Raw genomic sequence first — 22,957 nt, 5'->3', positions numbered from 1 at the left:
AATTAGAGCTACATGTGGCACCTTTCGTAAAAACTAATTTCAAAAGACCAAAGTTGGATCCTAAAGCACTGAAACTGCTGAAAGAAAATAAAAGCAATGCCCTACATGATACAGATGTAGGAAAGGACTTCCTGATGAGGAATCAATTTGGCCAAGAATTAAGAACAACAATTGATGTTTGGGACTTCATAAAACTAAAAATCTTCTGCACATCTTAAAAAACAATCCACTAGATGAAAAGGATTCCCACAGAATGCAAAAGAATTTTGGCCAGTTATAGATCTGAGAGATGACTAATATATAGAATATATAAAGAACTCAAAAAAAATCAATAAGAACAAATGACTCCTTCAATCAGTTGGCCTAGGATTTGAACAAAGAGTTCTCAGAAGAAAAAATAATGTGACTAAGAAGTATCTCAATTTTCATTATTCCTAGTCTTTAGGAATAAGTGCAAACCAAAACAACCTCCAGGCTTCATCCTACCCTATTCAGAATGGCCAAGAGTAAACAAAAACAAAAAACTGCTAAAGTAGATGTGAAGGAAAAGGAACCTCATTTACTCATACAGAGGTGATCATAGACAGTCTCATTCACATTCAGAGTCCCTCTAGAAAGCAGTGTGAAGAATTCTCAAAAAAACTAAAATTAATCTATCATATGACCTAGCTGTACCATTCCTTGGCATATGCTCAATGGGCTCAGTATGCTCCCCCAAAGTTACTGGCTCATCCGTGTTCCTTGATGCTCCATTAACAACAGTTAGGAAATGAAACAAAATTGTTTTAATCAATAAATACATAGAGCATATGTGACACACAAATACTGTGGCATATTATGCAGCTTGTCTCGGTTAGGATTTTACTGCTGTGAACAGACACCATGACCCAGCCATTTCTTATAAGGACAGCATTTAATTGGGGCTGGCTTACAGGTTCAGAGGATCAGTCCATTATCAATAATGTGTCATGATGGCAGTGTGTCTAGGCACGTGTGGTACAGGAAGACCTGGGAATTCTACATCTTCATCTGATGGCTTCTAGGAGAAGATTGGCTTCTAGGCAGCTAGAATGCAGGTTTTAAAGTCCAAGCACACAGTGACATATTTCATCCAACAAGGCCTCACCTACTGAAACAAGGCCACATCTCCTAATGGTACCGCTCCAAGAATATTCAAACCACCACACAGCTTTAATAAATAAATAAATAAATAAAAATGAACTTATGCAATCTTCAAGTAAACAGGATGAAATCACAAAAGATAATCTAGATTCACAAAGACAAATGGCACATGTTTTCTGTTCTCAGAGGTTCCTACTTTCAAATCTTTAGATACAGTACAAACTTAGAAATTTAAAAAGGATCACTGTTGGAGTGAGGGAATTAGGAAGCCATATAGAGTGGAATAGCAGAGTACAAGTGAAATAATAAGAGAAATGGGGGAAAGGTATGTGTCTTTAACTAGGGAGGTGGGGGATAAATACAGAAATTAAGAGGAGGAGTATAAAATAACAATAAGAATTTCTGAGATGCCATTAGGAATCATACTATTGACTCTCTGTCTGAAAATACGCACAATGCATGTATGTTGATAGAAATACACACAGACACACAGACACACACATACACACACACACACATTTGAAATGACATTTTCCTATATGTGTTAATGATGCTTCCACAAGAATTAAAGACCATCTAATGAAAATGCCAATGTCGGCCCTGCGGAGTTCTCTTTCAAGTTGTTCATCCATGTTGCCCAAGAGATCCCCCAAATATTAAAGACTATTGCAATTGTCCTTGGTTGCCCCCTCCTCCAACAAAGAAGAAGGTAAGTCATTATTGCTAAAGATATTATTTACTAACTTCAGAAACAGGGTCAAGAGACTCCTGATCTGAAACTGATTTGAAATCTTTGTCCCTGAAGGGGACAAAGAAGCTCCATCCCCTCCCACTCTCCTTTTTCTATAAGGGTGTTCTCCTACACATCCATCCCCTCTTACCACTCCCTCAGCAATCCCTTAAACTGGGGATCCAACCTAGGGAAGACCAAGGGCTTCTTCCATTGGTGCCCAGCAAGGCCATCCTCTGCTACACATGCAGCTGAAGCCATGAGTCAGTCCATGTATAATCTTTGGGTAGTGGTTTATTCTCTGGGGGCTCTGGTTGGTTGGCATTGATGTTCTTATGTGGTTGCAAGTCCTCTCATCTCTTTAAATGCTTTCTCTAATTCCTCCAACCAGGATCACATTGTCAGTTCAGTGGTGTGCTGCTAGCATTCGCCTCTATATTTGACATGTTCTGGCAGTAAGGAAAAAGGTCAAGTAACATATAAAGGCAGACCTATCAGAATTACACCAGACTTCTCACCAGAGACTATGAAAGCCAGAAGATCCTGGACAGATGTCATACAGACCCTAAGAGAACACAAATGCCAGCCCAGGCTACTATATCCAGCAAAACTCTCAATTAACATAGGTGGAAAAAACCAATATATTCCATGACAAAACCAAATTTATACAATATCTTTCCACAAATTCAGCCCTACAAAGGATAATAGATGGAAAACTCCAACACGAGGAGAGAAATTGCACCCTAGAAAAAGCAAGAAAGTAATCTCATTGCAACGAACCCATAGAAAGAAAGCCACACAAACATAATTCCACCTCTAACAACAAAAATAATGGGAAACAATCACTATTGTTAATATTTATTTTCTTTTAATTTATTTATTTTTTTATTAACTTGAGTATTTCTTATATACATTTCGAGTGTTATTCCCTTTCCCGGTTTCCGGGCAAACATCCCCCTCCCCCCTCCCCTTCCTTATGGGTGTTCCCCTCCCAACCCTCCCCCCATTGCCGCCCTCCCCCCATAGTCTAGTTCACTGGGGGTTCAGTCTTAGCAGGACCCAGGGCTTCCCCTTCCACTGGTGCTCATACTAGGATATTCATTGCTACCTATGGGGTCAGAGTCCAGGGTCAGTCCATGTATAGTCTTTAGGTAGTGGCTTAGTCCCTGGAAGCTCTGGTTGCTTGGCATTGTTGTACTTTTGGGGTCTCGAGCCCCTTCAAGCTCTTCCAGTTCTTTCTCTGATTCCTTCAATAGGGGACCTATTCTCAGTTCAGTGGTTTGCTGCTGGCATTCGCCTCTGTATTTGCTGTATTCTGGCTGTGTCTCTCAGGAGCGATCTACATCCGGCTCCTGTCGGTCTGCACTTCTTTGCTTCATCCATCTTGTCTAATTGGGTGGCTGTATATGTATGGGCCACATGTGGGGCAGGCTCTGAATGGGTGTTCCTTCAGTCTCTGTTTTAATCTTTGCCTCTCCCTTCCCTGCCAAGGGTATTTTTTTCCTCATTTAAAGAAGGAGTGAAGCATTCACATTTTGATCATCCGTCTTGAGTTTCATTTGTTCTAGGGATCTAGGGTAATTCAAGCATTTGAGCTAATAGCCACTTGTCAATGAGTGCATACCATGTATGTCTTTCTGTGATTGGGTTAGCTCACTCAGGATGATATTTTCCAGTTCCAACCATTTGCCTACGAATTTCATAGACTCGTTCTTTTTGATAGCTGAGTAATATTCCATTGTGTAGATGTACCACATTTTCTGTATTCATTCCTCTGTTGAAGGGCATCTGGGTTCTTTCCAGCTTCTGGCTATTATAAATAAGGCTGCGATGAACATAGTGGAGCACGTGTCTCTTTTATATGTTGAGGCATCTTTTGGGTATATGCCCAAGAGAGGTATAGCTGGATCCTCAGGCAGTTCAATGTCCAATTTTCTGAGGAACCTCCAGACTGATTTCCAGAATGGTTTTACCAGTCTGCAATCCCACCAACAATGGAGGAGTGTTCCTCTTTCTCCACATCCTCGCCAGCATCTGCTGTCACCTGAGTTTTTGATCTTAGCCATTCTCACTGGTGTGAGGTGAAATCTCAGGGTTGTTTTGATTTGCATTTCCTTATGACTAAAGATGTTGAACATTTCTTTAGGTGTTTCTCAGCCATTCGGCATTCCTCAGCTGTGAATTCTTTGTTTAGCTCTGAACCCCATTTTTTAATAGGGTTATTTGTTTCCCTGCGGTCTAACTTCTTGAGTTCTTTGTATATTTTGGATATAAGGCCTCTATCTGTTGTAGGATTGGTAAAGATCTTTTCCCAATCTGTTGGTTGCCGTTTTGTCCTAACCACAGTGTCGTTTGCCTTACAGAAGCTTTGCAGTTTTATGAGATCCCATTTGTCGATTCTTGATCTTAGAGCATAAGCCATTGGTGTTTTGTTCAGGAAATTTTTTCCAGTGCCCATGTGTTCCAGATGCTTCCCTAGTTTTTCTTCTATTAGTTTGAGTGTGTCTGGTTTGATGTGGAGGTCCTTGATCCACTTGGACTTAAGCTTTGTACAGGGTGATAAGCATGGATCGATCTGCATTCTTCTACATGTTGCCCTCCAGTTGAACCAGCACCATTTGCTGAAAATGCTATCTTTTTTCCATTGGATGGTTTTGGCTCCTTTGTCAAAAATCAAGTGACCATAGGTGTGTGGGTTCATTTCTGGGTCTTCAATTCTATTCCATTGGTCTATCTGTCTGTCTCTGTACCAATACCATACAGTTTTTATCACTATTGCTCTGTAATACTGCTTGAGTTCAGGGATAGTGATTCCCCCTGAAGTCCTTTTATTGTTGAGGATAGTTTTAGCTATCCTGGTTTTTTTGTTATTCCAGATGAATTTGCAAATTGTTCTGTCTAACTCTTTGAAGAATTGGATTGGTATTTTGATGGGGATTGCATTGAATCTGTAGATTGCTTTTGGTAAAATGGCAATTTTTACTATATTAATCCTGCCAATCCATGAGCATGGGAGATCTTTCCATCTTCTGAGGTCTTCTTCAATTTCTTTCCTCAGTGTCTTGAAGTTCTTATTGTACAGATCTTTTACTTGCTTGGTTAAAGTCACACCGAGGTACTTTATATTATTTGGGTCTATTATGAAGGGTGTCGTTTCCCTAATTTCTTTCTCGGCTTGTTTCTCTTTTGTATAGAGGAAGGCAACTGATTTATTTGAGTTAATTTTATACCCAGCCACTTTGCTGAAGTTGTTTATCAGCTTTAGTAGTTCTCTGGTGGAACTTTTGGGATCACTTAAATATACTATCATGTCATCTGCAAATAGTGATATTTTGACCTCTTCTTTTCCGATCTGTATCCCCTTGATCTCCTTTTGTTGTCTGATTGCTCTGGCTAGAACTTCAAGAACTATATTGAATAAGTAGGGAGAGAGTGGGCAGCCTTGTCTAGTCCCTGATTTTAGTGGGATTGCTTCAAGTTTCTCTCCATTTAGTTTAATGTTAGCAACTGGTTTGCTGTATATGGCTTTTACTATGTTTAGGTATGGGCCTTGAATTCCTATTCTTTCCAGGACTTTTATCATGAAGGGGTGTTGAATTTTGTCAAATGCTTTCTCAGCATCTAATGAAATGATCATGTGGTTCTGTTCTTTCAGTTTGTTTATATAATGGATCACGTTGATGGTTTTCCGTATATTAAACCATCCCTGCATGCCTGGGATGAAGCCTACTTGATCATGGTGGATGATTGTTTTGATGTGCTCTTGAATTCGGTTTGCCAGAATTTTATTGAGTATTTTTGCGTCGATATTCATAAGGGAAATTGGTCTGAAGTTCTCTTTCTTTGTTGTGTCTTTGTGTGGTTTAGGTATAAGAGTAATTGTGGCTTCGTAGAAGGAATTCGGTAGGGCTCCATCTGTTTCAATTTTGTGGAATAGTTTGGATAATATTGGTATGAGGTCTTCTATGAAGGTTTGATAGAATTCTGCACTAAACCCGTCTGGACCTGGGCTCTTTTTGGTTGGGAGACCTTTAATGACTGCTTCTATTTCCTTAGGAGTTATGGGGTTGTTTAACTGGTTTATCTGTTCCTGATTTAACTTCGATACCTGGTATCTGTCTAGGAAATTGTCCATTTCCTGAAGATTTTCAAGTTTTGTTGAATATAGGTTTTTATAGTAAGATCTGATGATTTTTTGAATTTCCTCTGAATCTGTAGTTATGTCTCCCTTTTCATTTCTGATTTTGTTAATTTGGACGCACTCTCTGTGTCCTCTCGTTAGTCTGGCTAAGGGTTTATCTATCTTGTTGATTTTCTCAAAGAACCAACTTTTGGTTCTGTTGATTCTTTCTATGGTCCTTTTTGTTTCTACTTGGTTGATTTCAGCTCTGAGTTTGATTATTTCCTGCCTTCTACTCCTCCTGGGTGTATTTGCTTCTTTTTGTTCTAGAGCTTTTAGGTGTGCTGTCAAGCTGCTGACATATGCTCTTTCCTGTTTCTTTCTGCAGGCACTAAGCGCTATGAGTTTTCCTCTTAGCACAGCTTTCATTGTGTCCCATAAGTTTGAGTATGTTGTATCTTCATTTTCATTAAATTCTGAAAAGTTTTTAATTTCTTTCTTTATTTCTTCCTTGACCAGGTTATCATTGAGTAGAGCATTGTTCAATTTCCAAGTATATGTGGGCATTCTTCCTTTATTGTTATTGAAGACCAGTTTTAGGCCGTGGTGGTCCGATAGCACGCATGGGATTTTTTCTATCTTTCTGTACCTGTTGAGGCCCGTTTTTTGACCAATTATATGGTCAATTTTGGAGAAAGTACCATGAGGAGCTGAGAAGAAGGTATATCCTTTTGCTTTAGGATAGAATGTTCTATAAATATCCGTTAAGTCCATTTGGCTCATGACTTCTCTTAGTCTGTCGACATCACTGTTTAATTTCTGTTTCCATGATCTGTCCATTGATGAGAGTGGGGTGTTGAAATCTCCCACTATTATTGTGTGAGGTGCAATGTGTGTTTTGAGCTTTAGTAAGGTTTCTTTTACGTATGTAGGTGCCCTTGTATTTGGGGCATAGATATTTAGGATTGAGAGTTCATCTTGGTGGATTTTTCCTTTGATGAATATGAAGTGTCCTTCCTTATCTTTTTTGATGACTTTTAGTTGAAAGTTGATTTTATTTGATATTAGAATGGCTACTCCAGCTTGCTTCTTCTGACCATTTGCTTGGAAAGTTGTTTTCCAGCCTTTCACTCTGAGGTAATGTCTGTCTTTGTCTCTGAGGTGTGTTTCCTGTAGGCAGCAGAATGCAGGGTCCTCGTTGCGTATCCAGTTTGTTAATCTATGTCTTTTTATTGGGGAGTTGAGGCCATTGATATTGAGAGATATTAAGGAATAGTGATTATTGTTTCCCTTTATATTCATATTTGGATGTGAGGTTATGTTTGTGTGCTTTCATTCTCTTTGTTTTGTTGCCAAGACGATTAGTTTCTTGCTTCTTCTAGGGTATAGCTTGCCTCCTTATGTTGGGCTTTACCATTTATTATCCTTTGTAGTGCTGGATTTGTGGAAAGATATTGTGTAAATTTGGTTTTGTCATGGAATATCTTGGTTTCTCCATCAATGTTAATTGAGAGTTTTGCCGGATACAGTAACCTGGGCTGGCATTTGTGTTCTCTTAGGGTCTGTATGACATCAGTCCAGGATCTTCTGGCCTTCATAGTTTCTGGCGAGAAGTCTGGTGTGATTCTGATAGGTCTCCCTTTATATGTTACTTGACCTTTTTCCCTTACTGCTTTTAATATTCTTTCTTTATTTTGTGCGTTTGGTGTTTTGACAATTATGTGACGGGAGGTGTTTCTTTTCTGGTCCAATCTATTTGGAGTTCTGTAGGCTTCTTGTATGTCTATGGGTATCTCTTTTTTTAGGTTATGGAAGTTTTCTTCTATGATTTTGTTGAAGATATTTACTGGTCCTTTGAGCTGGGAGTCTTCACTCTCTTCTATACCTATTATCCTTAGGTTTGATCTTCTCATTGAGTCCTGGATTTCCCGTATGTTTTGGACCAGTAGCTTTTTCCGCTTTACATTATCTTTGACAGTTGAGTCAATGATTTCTATGGAATCTTCGCTCCTGAGATTCTCTCTTCCATCTCTTGTATTCTGTTGGTGAAGCTTGTATCTACAGCTCCTTGTCTCTTCTTTTGGTTTTCTATATCCAGGGTTGTTTCCATGTGTTCTTTCTTGATTGCTTCTATTTCCATTTTTAATTCCTTCAACTGTTTGATTGTGTTTTCCTGGAATTCTTTCAGGGATTTTTGTGTCTCCTCTCTATGGGCTTCTACTTTTTTATTTATGTTTTCCTGGAATTCTTTCATGGATTTTTGAGATTCTTTCAGGCATTTTTGCGATTCCTCTCTGTAGGCTTCTACTTGTTCTCTAAGGGAGTTCTTCATGTCTTTCTTTAAGTCCTCCAGCATCATGATCAAATATGACTTTGAAACTAGATCTTGCTTTTCTGGTGTGTTTGGATATTCCGTGTTTGCTTTGGTGGGAGAATTGGGCTCCGATAATGCCATGTAGTCTTGGTTTCTGTTGCTTGTGTTCCTGCGCTTGCCTCTCGCCATCAGATTATCTCTAGTGTTACTTTGTTCTGCTATTTCTGACAGTGGCTAGACTGTCCTATAAGCCTGTGTGTCAGGAGTGCTGTAGACCTGTTTTCCTCTCTTTCAGTCAGTTATGGGGACAGAGTGTTCTGCTTTCGGGCGTGTAGTTTTTCCTCTCTACAGGTCTTCAGCTGTTCCTGTGGGCCTGTGTCTTGAGTTCACCAGGCAGCTTTCTTGCAGCAGAAAATTTGGTCTTACCTGTGGTCCTGAGGCTCAAGTTCGCTCGTGGGGTGCTGCCCACGGGCTCTCTGCAGCGGCAGCAACCAGGAAGACCTGTGCCGCCCCTTCCGGGAGCTTCAGTGCACCAGGGTTCCAGATGGTCTTTGGCTTTTTCCTCTGGCGTCCGAGATGTGTGTGCAGGGAGCAGTCTCTTCTGGTTTCCCAGGCCTGTCTGCCTCTCTGAAGGTTTAGCTCTCCCTCCCACGGGATTTGGGTGCAGAGAACTGTTTATCCGGTCTGTTTCTTTCAGGTTCCGGTGGTGTCTCAGGCAGGTGTCCTGCCGCTCCTGGGCCCTCCCCCACGGGAGCCCAGAGGCCTTATACAGTTTCCTCTTGGGCCAGGGATGTGGGCAGGGGTGAGCAGTGTTGGTGGTCTCTTCCGCTCTGCAGCCTCAGGAGTGCCCACCTGACCAGGCGGTTGGGTCTCTCTCTCACTGGGTCTGGGAGCAGAGAGCTGCTGCGGGCCGGGATCCGCGGGTGTGGGACTTCCGGTAAACACAGAACGTGCCCGGTCCTAGAGAAATTCTGCTTCCGTGTGTCCCAAGCTCACCAGGCAGCTTTCTTGCAGCAGAAAATTTGGTCTTACCTGTGGTCCCGAGGAGGCTCAGGTTCGCTCGTGGGGTGCTGCCCAGGGGCTCTCTGCAGGCAGCAACCAGGAAGCTTGTTAATATTTCTTAACATCGATAGACTCAGTTCCCTGATAAACAGACATAGATTTACAGGCTTGGTACTTAAAGAGGACCCCCAGTGTTTTACTGCATACAGGAAACACACCTCAGTGACAAAGACAGAAACTACCTCAGAGTAAAAGGCTAGAAAAAAATTTCCAAGCAAATGGTCCCAAGAAACAAGCTGGAGTAGCCTTTCAATTAGTGAATAAAACTGACTTTCAACCAAAAGTTATCAAAAAAGATAAGGAAGAACACTTCTTATTCGTCAAGGGAAAAATCCACCAGGATGAACTCTGAATCCTGAATATTTATACTCCAAAGACAAGGGCACCTACATTCATAAAAGAAACCTTACTACAGCTCAAAGCACGCATTGCAACTCACACAATAACAGATCATGAAAACAGAAACTAAACAGAGACACGGTAAAACTAATGAAGTTATGAACCAAGTGAATTTAACAGATATCTATAGAAATTTCATCCTAAAACAAAAGAATATACATTCTTCTCAGCATAATAGGTCACAAAACAGACCTCAGCAGATACAAGAAGAATGAAATAAAAGCATGCATCCTATCAGATCACCACAGACTAAGCCTGGTCTTCAAAAACATCTAAAACCATCCAGTGGGGAAAAGATAGCATGTTCAACAAATGGTGCTGGTTCAAGTGGCAGTCAGTATGTAGAAGAATGAAAATCGACCCATTCTTATTGCCCTGTACAAAGTTTAAGTCCAAGAGGATCAAGGAACTCTACATAAAACCAGATACACTCAAACTAATAGAAGAAAAAGTGGGGGAGAGCCCCAAACATATGGGTACTGGTGAAAATTTCCTAAACAAAACACAAATTGCTTATGCTGTAAGTTCAAGAATTGAAAAATGGGGCCTCCTAAAATAGCAAAGCTTCTGTATGGCAAATGATGCCGTCTATAGGACTAAACAGAAACAACTAGATTGGGAAAAGATCTTTACCAGTCCTACATCCAATAAGGGCTAATATCCAATATATCCAAAGAACTCAAGAAGTTAAATTACAAAGAGTGAAATAACCTTATTAAAAATGGGATACAGAGCTAAACAAATAATTCTTGTATGAGGAATATCAAATGACTGCGAAGCATCTAAAGAAATGTTCAATATCCTTAGTCATCAGGGAAATGCAAATCAAACAACTCTGAGATTCCACCTCACACCAGTCAGAATGGCTAAGATCAAAAACTCAGGTAACAGCAGATGCTGGCGAGGATGTGAAGAAAGAGGAAAACTCCTCCATTGTTGGTGGGATTGCAAGCTGGTACAATCACTCTGGAAATCACTCTGGAGGTTCCTCAGAAAATTGGATATTGCCCTACCTAAGGACCCAGCTATACCACTCCTGGGCATATACCCAAATAATATTCTAACAAACAGCTTCAAAGCACATGCTCCACTATGTTCATAGCAGCCTTATTTATAATAGCCAGAAGCTGGAAAGAACCCAAATGCCTTTCAACAGAAGAATGGATACAAAAAATCGGATACATCTACACAATGGAGTACTATTCAGCTATCAAAAACAGTGACTTCATGAAATTCATAGGCAAGAAGCTCCTAACTCAAAACATCCAGGAAATCTAGACACAGTGAGAAGACCAAACCTAAGAGTAATAGGTATAGAAGAGAATGAAGATTCCCAACTTAAAGGGCCAGTAATTATCTTCAACAAAATTATAGAAGAAAACTTCCCTAACCTAAAGAAAGAGATGCCCATGAAAATACAAGAAGCCTACAGAACTCCAAACATATTGAAAAGGAAGTCCTCCCATCACATACTAGTCAAAACACCAAATTCACAGTACAAACAAAGAATATTAAAAGACATATGGGAAAAAGGTAAGTAACGTATAAAGGCAGGCCTATCAGAATTACACCAGACTTCTCACCAGAGACTATCAAAGCCAGAAGATCCTGGGAAGACACTAAGAGAATAAAAATACTAGCCAAGACGACAATATCCAGCAAATCTCTCAATTACACATAGATGGAGAAACCAAGATGTTCCATGACAAAACCAAATTTGCACTATATCTTTCCACAAATTCAGCCCTACAAAGGATAATCTATGGAGAGAAACTACACCTTAGAAAACTCAGGAATGTAATCGTCTTTCAACAAAGCCAGAAGAAGTCACACAAACATAATTCCACCTCTAACAACAAAAATAACAGGAAGCAACAATCATTATTCCTTAATAACTCTTAACATTAATGGACTCAATTCCTCAATAAAAAGACATAAACATAACCCATAATACATAAACAGGACCCAGCATTTTGTTGCATACAATGACAAAGACAGACACTACCTCAGAGTACAAGGCTGGATAAAAATTTTCCAAGCAAATAGTCACAAGAAATAAGCTGTAGTACCCATTCAAATATGGAATAGAATAGACTTTCAACCAAAAGTTATCAAAAAAAAATAAGGAGGGACACTTCATACTCAACAAAGAAAAGCTCTACCAATATGTACTCTCAAACCTGAATACCTATGTTTCAAAGGCCAGGGCACCCACATTCATAAAAGAAACTTTACTAAAGCTCAAAGCACACATTGCACCATACACAATAATAGTGGCTGACAACACCCCACTCTAATCAGTGGACAGATCATGGAAACAAAAACTAAACAGAGCAGTGAAACTTATGGAAGTTATGAACCAAATTGTTTTAACAGATTTCTGTAGAACAGTTCATCCTAAAAGAAAAGAACATACCTTCTTCTCAGCATCTCATGGTACCGTCTCCAAAATTAACGATATAATCCAACATAAAAGAGGCCTCAACAGGCGGTTTTTAGCTGGAACCCGAACCTCACTGATTCCCGCCCACAGCTTCCTGCTCCCAAACCCCTTGGGAGAGAGAGCTCACTGCCCAGACAGGTGGGCACTCCTGAGACTGCAGGGCAAGAGAGACCACCAAACTTCCCACCCTTGCCCACATCCCTGGCCCAAGAGGAAACTGTATAGGACCTCTGGGAACAGGAAGATAGGGGCACTAAACCGGCAGGTCCCCTGTGGTTCAGACACTGCCCCAATCTGAAGGGACCTGGTCAACAGCTCCCTGTACCCAAATCCCATGGGAAGGAGAGCTAAACTTTCAGAGGGGAAGACATGCCTGGGAAGCCAGAAGAGAATACACTCTGTGCACATTTCTGACTCCAGAGGAAAACACCTAATACTGTCTGGAAAGCCTGTGCACAGGGGCCTGAGAAAAGGCAGGGCAGACCCTTCTGGTTGCCACCCGCACGGAGAACTGAAACAAAGATCCCAGGAATGACTTCAGGCCCGGGGCCAGAGGTTAGATCAACTTTTCTGCTTCAAATGACCTGCATGGTGGACTTAGGACACATGCCCACAGGAAGAGCTGAAGACCAGTAGACAGAAAAGAGTACACGCCTGAAAGCAGAACACTCTGTTCCCATAACTAGCTGAAAGAAAACAGGAAAACAGGGCTACAGCACTCCTGACACACAGGCCTATAGGACAGTCTAGTCCCTGTCAGAAATAGCAGAACAAGGTAACACCAGAGACAACCTGATGGTGAGAGGCAAGCGCAGGAACCCAAGGAACAAAAACCAAGGCTACATGGCATCATCAGAGCCCAATTCTCCCACCAAAGCAAACACTGAATACCCAAACACACCAGATAACCAAGATCTAGATTAAAATCACATTTGATCATGACGATGGAGGACTTCAAGAAAGACATAAAGAACTCCCTTAGAGAAATGCAGGAAAACATAAATAAACAAGTAGAAGCCTATAGAGAGGAATCCCAAAAATCCGTGAAAGAATTCCAGGAAAACACAATCAAACAGATGAAGGAATTAAAAATGGAAATAGAAGCAGTAAAGGAGCCATAGATACAAGCATAACCAAGAGAATGCAAGAGATAGAAGAGATGATCTCAGGAGCAGAAGACTCCACAGAAATTATTGACACAACTGTTAAAGATAATGTAAAACAGAAAAAGCTACTGGTCCAAAACCTAAAGAAAATCCAGGACTCAATGAGAAGATGAGTCTTCACTCAATTCACTCAATGAGGGAAGACTCCCAGCTCAAAGGACCAGTAAATATCTTCAACAAAATCATAGAAGAAAACTTCCCTAACCTAAAGAAAGAGATGCCCATAAACATACAAGAAGCCTACAGAATTCCAAATAGAGTGGACCAGAAACGAAACTCCTCCCGTCACATAATAGTCAAAACACCAAATGAACAAAACAAAGAAACAATATTAAAAGCAGTAAGGGAAAAAGTCAAGTAACATGCAAAGGCAGACCTATCAGAATTACACCAGACTTCGCACCAGAGACTATGAAAGCCAGAAGATCCTGGATAGATGTCATACAGACTGTAAAGGAATAAAAATACCAACCCAGGCTACTGTATCCAGCAAAATTCTCAAATAACATAGATGGAGAAACCAAGATATTCCATGAAAAAACCAAATTTACACAAAATATTTCTACAAATCCAGCCCTTCACAGGATAATAAATGGTAAAGCCCAACATAAGGAGGCAAGCTATACCCTAGAAAAAGCAAGAAACTAATCCCCTTAGCAACAAAACAAAGCGAGGAAAAGCACACAAACATAATCTCACATCCAAATACGAATAAAACAGGAAGCAACAATCAGTTTTCCTTAATATCTCTCAATGTCAATGGACTCAATTCACCAATAAAAAGACACAGATAAACAAACTGGATAGGCAATGAGGACCCTGCATTCTGCTGCCTACAGGAAACACACCTCAGAGATAAAGACAGACACTACCTCAGAGTGAAAGGCTGGAAAACAACTTTCCAAGTAAATGGTGTGAAGAAACAAGCTGGAGTAGCCATTCTATTGAATAAAATTGATTTTCAACCAAAAGTCAACAAAAAAGATAATGAAAGAAACTTCATATTCATCAAAGGAAAAATCCACCAGGATAAACTCTCAATCCTAAATATCTATGCTCCAAATACAAGGGCACCTACATACATAAAAGAAACCTTACTAAAGCTGAAAGCACACATTGCGACTCACACAACAATAAATAGTAAGAGATTTCAACACCCCACTCTCATCAATGGACAAATCATGGAAACAGAAATTAAATAGAGACATAGACAAAATAAGAGAAGTCATGAAACAAATGGACTTAACAGATATTTATAGAACATTCTATCCTAAAACAAAAGGATATACCTTCTTCTCACCACCTCATGGTACATTCTCCAAAATTGACCATATTATCGGTCATAAAACAGGACTCAACAGGTACAGAAAGATAGAAATAATCCCATGCGTGCTATCAGACCACCACGGGCTAAAGCTGGTCTTCAATAACAATAAGGGAAGAACGCCCACATATACATGGAAGTTGAACAATGCTCTACTCAGTGATAACCTTGTCAAGGAAGAAATAAAGAAAGGAATTAAAGACTTCTTAGAATTTAATGCAAATGAAGGTACAACATACCCAAACTTTATGGGACACAATGAATGCTGTACTAAGAGGAAAACTCATAGCTCTGAGTGCCTGCAGAAAGAAACAGGAGAAAGCATATATCAGCATCTTGACAGCACACCTAAAAGCTCTAGGAAAAAAGAAGCAAATACACCCAGGAGGAGTAGAAGGCAGGAAATAATCAAACTCACAGCTGAAATCAAACAAGTAGAAACAAAAAGGACCATAGAAAGAATCAACAGAACCAAAAGCTGGTCCTTTGAGAAAAATCAACAAAAGAGATAAACCCTTAGCCAGACTAATGAGAGGACACAGAGAAGGTGTCCATATTAACAAATTCAGAAATGAAAAGGAAAACATAACTACAGAATCAGAGAAAATTCAAAAAATCATCAGATCCTACTACAAATCCTATATTCAACAAAACTTGAAAATCTGGAGGAAATGGACAATTTCCTAGACAGGTACCAGGTACCAAAGTTAAATCAGGAACAGGTAAACCATTTAAACAAACCTATGACTCCTAAAGAAAGAGAAGCATTCATTAAAAGTCTCCCAACCAAAAAGAGCCCAGGTCCAGACAGGTTCAGTGCAGAATTCTACCAGACCTTCATAGAAGACCTCACACTAATACTATCCAAAATATTCCACAATATTGAAACAGATGGAGCGCTAACAAATTCCTTCTATGAAGCCACAATTACTCTTATACCTGAAGAACACGAAGACCCAACAAAGAAAGAGAACTTCAGACCAATTTCCCTTATGAATATCGACACAAAAATACTCAATAAAATTCTTGCAAACCGAATACAAGAGCACATCAACACAGTCATCCATCATGATTAAATAGGCTTCATACCAGGCACGCAGGGATGGTTTAATATACGGAAAACCATCAACATGATCCATTATATAAACAAACTGAAAGATAAAAATCACATGATCATTTCATTAGATGCTGAGAAAGAATTTGACAAAATTCAACACCCTTTCATGATAAAAGTCCTGGAAAGAATAGGAATTCAATGCCCATACCAAAACATAGTAAAAGCCATATACAGCAAACCAGTAGCTAACACTAAACTAAATGGAGAGAAACTTGAAGCAATCCCACTAAAATCAGGGACTAGACCAGGTTGCCCACTCTCTCCCTACTTATTCAATATAGTTCTCGAATTCCTAGCCACAGCAATCAGGCAACAAAAGGAGATCAAAGGGATACAGATTGGAAAAGAAGAAGTCAAAATATCACTATTTGCAGACAATATTTAAGTGATCCCAAAAGTTCCACCAGAGAACTACTAAACCTGATAAACACCTTTAGCAAAGTGGCTGGGTATAAAATTAACTCAAATAAATCCTCTACACAAAAGAGAAACAAGCCGAGAAAGAAATTAGGGAAGCACCCTTCATAATAGTTCCAAATAGTATAAAATGCCTCGGTGTGACTTTAACCAAGCAAGTGAAAAATCTCTATGATAAGAACTTCATTGCTTCTGAAGAAAGAAATTAATGAAGATCTCAGAAGATGGAAAGATCTTCCATGCTCATGGATTAGCAAGATAAATATAGTAAAATTGGCCCATTTTAGCCAAAGCAATCTACAGATTCAATGCAATCCCCATCAAAATACCAATCCACTTCTTCAGAGAGTTACACAGAACAATTTGCAAATTCATCTGGAATAACAAAAAACCCAGGATAGCTAAAACTATCCTCAACAATAAAAGGACTTCCGGGGGAATCACTATCCCTGAACTCAAGCAGTATTACAGACCAATAGTGATAAAAACTGCATGGTATTGGTACAGAGACAGGCAGATAGACCAGTGGAATAGAATTGAAGACGCAGAAATGAACCCACACACCTATGGTCACTTGATCTTTGACAAAGGAGCTAAAACCATCCAATGAAAGAAAGATAGCATTTTCAGCAAATAGTGCTGGTTCAACTTGATCCATGCTTATCACCCTGTACAAAACTTAAGTCCAAGTGGATCAAGCACCTCCACATCAAACCAGATACACACAAACTAATAGAAAAAAAAAAGTGGGGAAGCATCTCGAACACATGGGCACTGGAGAAAATTTCCTGAACAAAACACCAATGGCTTATGCTCTAAGATCAAGAATCAACAAATGGGATTTCATAAAACTGCAAATCTTATGTAAGGCAAAGGACACTGTTGTTAGGACAAAACAGCAACCAACAGATTGGGAAAAGATCTTTACCAATCCTACAACTGATAGAGGCCTTATATCCAAAATATACAAAGAACTCATGAAGTTAGACTGAAGAGAGATAATAACCCTATTAAAAAACCGGGTTCAGGGGGTTGGGGATTTAGCTCAGTGGTAGAGCACTTGCCTAGCAAGCGCAAGGCCCTGGGTTCGGTCCCCAGCTCTGAAAAAAAGAATAAAAAAAAAAAAAGAAAAAAGAAAAAAAAGAAATACTCAATTTAATAAATATAAAAAAAATAGAAAAAAGTTAAAAAAAAAAAAACAGGGTTCAGAGCTAAACAAAGAATTCATACCTGAGGAATGCTGAATGGCTGAGAAACACCTAAAGAAATGTTTAACATCTTTAGTCATAAGGGAAATGCAAATCAAAACAACCCTGAGATTTCACCTCACACCAGTGAGAATGGCTAAGATCAAAAACTCAGGTGTCAGTAGATGCCAGCGAGGATGTGGAGAACGAGGAACACTCCTCCATTGTTGGTAGGATTGCAAGCTGGTACAGTCACTCTGGAAATCAGTCTGGAGGCTCCTCCATAAATTGGACATTCCTCCATAAGTTGGACATAAATTGGGACCTGAGGAGCCAGCTATACTTCTTTTGGGCATATACCCAAAAGATGCCCCAACATATAACAAAGACATATGTTACATTATGTTCATAGCAGCCTTATTTATAATAGCCAGAAACTGGAAAGAACCCAGATGCCCTTCAGCAGAGGAATGGATATAGAAAATGTAGTACACCTACACAATGGAATATTACTCAGCTATCAAAAACAATGACTTTATGAAATTACTAGGCAAATGGATGGAACTGGAAAATATCATACTGAGTCAGGTAACCCAAATACAGAAAAACACACATGATATGCACTCATTGATAAGTGGCTATTAGCCCAAATGCTTGAATTACCCTAGATGCATAGACCACATGAAACTCAAGAAAGATGACTAAAATGCAAATGCTTCACTCCTTCTTTAAAAGGTGAACAAGAATACCCTTGGGAGGGAATAGGGAAGCAAAGTTTAGAACAGAGGCATAAGGAACACCCATTCAGAGCCTGCCCCACATGTAGCCCATACATATACAGCCACCAAACTAGAGAAGATGGATGAAGCAAAGAAGTTCAGGCTGACAGAAACTGGATGTAGATCTCTCCTGAGAGACACAGCCAGAATACAACAAATACATAGGTGAATGCCAGTAGCAAACCACTGAACTGAGAACGGGACCCCCGTTGAAGGAATCAGAGAAAGGACTGAAAGAGCTTGAAGGCGCTTGAGACCCCACATGAAAAACAATGCCAAGCAACCTGAGCTTCCAAGGACTAAGCCACTACCCAAAGACTATACATGGACTGATCCTGGGCTCCAACTGCATAGGTACCAATGAACAGCCTAGTAAGAGCACCAGTGGAAGGGGAAGCCCTTGGTCCTGGCAAGATTGAACCCCCAGTGAATGTGATTCTTGGAGGCAGGGCGGTAATGGGTGGAAGGTGGGGAGTTGAATACCCCTACAGAAGGGACAGGGAGGGTTTAGGGGGTTGTTTGCCTGGAAACAGGGAAAGGGAATAACAATAGAAATGGAAATAAGAAATACCCAAGTTAATAAAGGTGGAAAAAAAGAGGCCCCAACAGATACAAGAAGATTGAAATAATTCCATGCATCCTATCAGATCACCACAGACTAAGGCTGTTCTTCAATAACAACAAAAACAACAGAAAACCACATACACATTGAAGCTGAACAACACTCTACTCAGTAATAACTTGGTCAAAGAAGAAGTAAAGAAATTAAAGACTTTTTAGAATTTAATGGAAATTAAGGCACAACATACTCAAACTTGTGGGTCACAGTGAAAGCAGTGCTAAGAAGAAAACTCGTAGCTCTGAGTGCCTCCAAAATGTTATATTCTGAAGGGATGTCATTCGGTTATTGGTATGTTTGGATGCATTATTTAAGCCATTCTACTCTCTATGTTTTCCTTAAATGTGCTTTCATCATAGTTTTCTCAATCAGAAAACAGAAAGTACCTTCCCTAAAATATCATCAACTTCACAACATAAGTTACATGTCAGATTCAATATTACTATATAAAATTGGTTCTCAATTTCTAGTATTTATTATACTCTATGATTATCTAATGCAATTATATCTGTGTGTAAGACAAATCAACATTTATTTAAAAAGTCAAGAAAATAGATTTTTTAATGTAAGGAAAGTGAAGTTTTTAATGGTTAATTTTATGTAGAACTATTTGTCAACCTAGTCAAACAACAAAAGATTTAATTAGCAAACAATGTTATTGTATGCGATTACCTACTTCTTTGTGATTTGTTTAAAGTTAGTATAGTGTTAAGGAAAGAAAAAGAAACCATGGATGCCCTGAAGGTTGAAATTGACAAGAGAAAATCTATCGATTTTAAGAATTATTGGAATTCTAAACTGAAATCTTGAACTTTCAGTAATTCTGCTCTTTCTGGTTTAAACTTAAGAGCAGGTTTTATGCTTCAGGTGTTACCTGTTTGTGGTTTTCTATAAGAGAGTTAAATTCTGTCACATTCCATAGAGCACTCATATGAAAACCCTGGATGGGGCTATGTCTCATCCTTAACTTTATAAACTGAATAGTGGAGACCAAAGTATAGGAACAATATTTTAAAACCATATTTCCATCATCATATTGAAAATGGGAGACTACAAAATATGATGTTGTGGTATTAAAGACAAATCACGTTCAATGTATTGTTTTTCCAAGTTTGTCTTATATGGTTTATTTAAGCTAACTTTTCAAGTCTGAGACCAATATCTATTCCACTAAAGTCAGCTAATATTTCTGCTGTTTCACATGTTATCTCTAGAGTTTTGTAACTTTTATTCTGCAAACCTCTCTTTAATCAGGAAACATATTTTTGATCTCCATTTTCCAATATTTATCATTATATCCTTCAAAATTTATTTTACTGGTCTTGACTTCAAATATTTTTATTGATAATATTATATGGTAAAACAAGATGATATATTTATGCTGATTATGTGTGTGAGATAGAGATAGAAAGACAGAAATAGAGAGATGGAGAAAGATTGTGTCACAGAAGAATTAGCTGGATCTCTTCTACAACCATGTGTTTCCTTTTCAGATGGTCAAATTTGGCATTTACCAGCTGAGCTATTCCCCTGAGACAAAAACACATTTTCTCTGTTATTCAAAATATACATAATGCACATAATATATATATACATATATGTATATGCTGTGTAAAATATCTGAATGCCAGTAGTGCAAAGTAAGCATTCAATATCCTTTAGTAAATTTTTTTATCTCTGTCTGATTATTAATGTTCCCACACTTGCTTTTATCAACTCTCTGTGTCCTCCAAAACATCTTAAATGTTTGCAGTAATTCTTTAATCATATCCCAGCTATATTTTACAAACTATGCTCATGATATTAATATAAAAATGCAAATAATCTGCCTGAAATGTACATATAAGTGGTGTTATACATACTAGAAGGGTGCCATTTATATATTTAGGGGGTATATGTAAATGTGTCTGTGGATATGTTAATATGCATATCTGTATACCTGTGTATGAATATGTGTGTATGTGTATGTATTAGCCACAATTAATAAAAAACAAAGCCATGAAAAAATGAATTTGAAAAAATCTATGGAAAGAATAAAACATACTATGAACGAAAAATGGTTTGCTTATTTCTGGGTTGACAAACAGAAGGGTAATGTTACTGCAATGCTCTCCAAACATTTTCTCAGCTTTGAACATAAAAGCATTTCAGTATCAAGAAATAAAAATAATAATAGAAAGCCTAAGAAAGCCAAAGGGGGAAAAGGAACATGTAATAAAAGTGATATTCAACATCACTAATTATAAAAGAATGGAAATCAAAATCACAATGAAGTATCACCTCACATCTTCTAGGAGGACTATTATCAAAAAGACTGCATTTTAAATAATGTTTAAATAATGCTCAAGTTACAGATTTTAGCAAATTGCCAGAGTTGACCACTCAGCTTCCATTTCCCCTTGTTAATTTAAAGACCAGGTGGAGAATCTTCAGAAGCAAATGTCCATACAAACCTACTTCTTCCCTGATAGAATGAAAAATTGCTTCCCTCTTTTAGTAACTCTAATTCTCATTTACTGATAAACATAATTTGGTAAGAAATTGTTCAGATTTATCTATTAGTACAACAGAGGTCTATAAGTTACAAAATAATAAGTTGAAAATTCAGTTCTGTTCTTAACAATATTTCTGTGTCAATTTCAGTTACTTCTAAACATTCCTCTCGTTACACCCAAGACTGGTATTATCTATTGATTTGGATTATTTGAAGTTCTATGAAATATGTAGTTAATGAAAACAAAGAAAACCCAAGAAAATCAGGATGCCAGAAGAACAATTTAAACGGGAACTGTTACAGTATCAGTTGTCACTTAATTTGTAGACAGGAGGAAGACATGATAAGAGTCTTGCAGTATTATGCTTGTCGTGTGGAAGTGGAATTAGATTCAAAAGAATAAATCAAAAACATAGGAGTAAAATTTCATAGCTGTTCTGATCTAAGCAATTAAAAGTAAGTTTAATGACAATTAACCTATAACCCATAATGGTAACATACCTAAAGAAACAGAGGAGTTTGTTTCTCTCAGGTAAACAAACGTAAATGGTGTAATCTCTTTTCAAAATTGTATAATCAGGACTCCAGTTCTTCATACTTCTATGAATGTCTTCTACCTTGTGTCTGGGACGGTTGCTTAAACTCTAAACATCATGACTCTGTTCCAGTGGATTGAAAAGAAATGAAAAAGAGCAACAGTTGTATCCTCTATGTTTGACGGTGGTATACACAACTTCTGCTTGTATTTATTAGCCTGCGTTTAGTTATATTCCTTTGTTTAGCAATGAGGAAGTCTAGAAACTACATCTTCAAACCAGCTGTACATTTGGATAAGAGTTTTACCATTTTGAAAAGAAAAGAGAATGTATTGAAGCCACAGTCATCAGTCCTTGGCACACATATACTAAACCAATGCATAACAATGTTTTCTAATGGTCATCTAATTCTTGAGAAATCATGTGCTGCCCAGAACTGGAAGTATCCCAGTGCAAGTTTGATCGCTACCACTACTAATGCAAAGTCAAAGTTGAAGACATTTAAGGGCAACTAACTCACATCCAAGACTCTAATGGTCTACAAGATGTAGACTGACAAATAAAACAGAGTTACGTACTCAGAATACCACCATATTCTGAATATACGACACCCATGTCCCAGACCAGATGTGCAAAACTGTGCTAATCAACAAGCATTAATCCCTGTCTGTAAGAACATACTGAAGTGCCAGGGAGTGAAATGTCAGAAAGCAGCTCCCTTCCCCACCCCTCTGTGGCTGAAGTTCCATCTGCAGACCCCGAACCCCTACACTGTTGCGGAGGCCAAGAAGTGCTTGCTGACAGGAGCCTGTTCCTGAGGGATTCTACGAGCACCTGACCAATACAGGTTCATATTCTCACAGCCAGCCATTGGTCTGAGCCCAGGGACCCCAATGGAAGAGCTAGGGGAAGGATTAAAGAAGCTCAAGGGGGTTGCAACCCCATAGGAAGGACAATATTAACTAACCTGACTACCCAGAGCTCCCAGAAAAAAAAAAGAGGAGGGATCCATGGCTCCAGATACATTTGTAGCAGAGGATAGCCTTATCTGACATCAGTGGGAGGAGGCCCTTAGTCCTGTGAAGTCTTGATATCCCAGCATCGGAGGATGCTAGAGCGGTGAGGTGG

The sequence above is a fragment of the Rattus norvegicus genome, chromosome 2, assembly GCF_036323735.1.
Source record: "Rattus norvegicus strain BN/NHsdMcwi chromosome 2, GRCr8, whole genome shotgun sequence".
Lineage (NCBI taxonomy): Eukaryota > Metazoa > Chordata > Mammalia > Rodentia > Muridae > Rattus > Rattus norvegicus.
The sequence above is the reverse complement of the archived record's forward strand: the minus strand, read 5'-3'. Positions refer to the sequence as shown.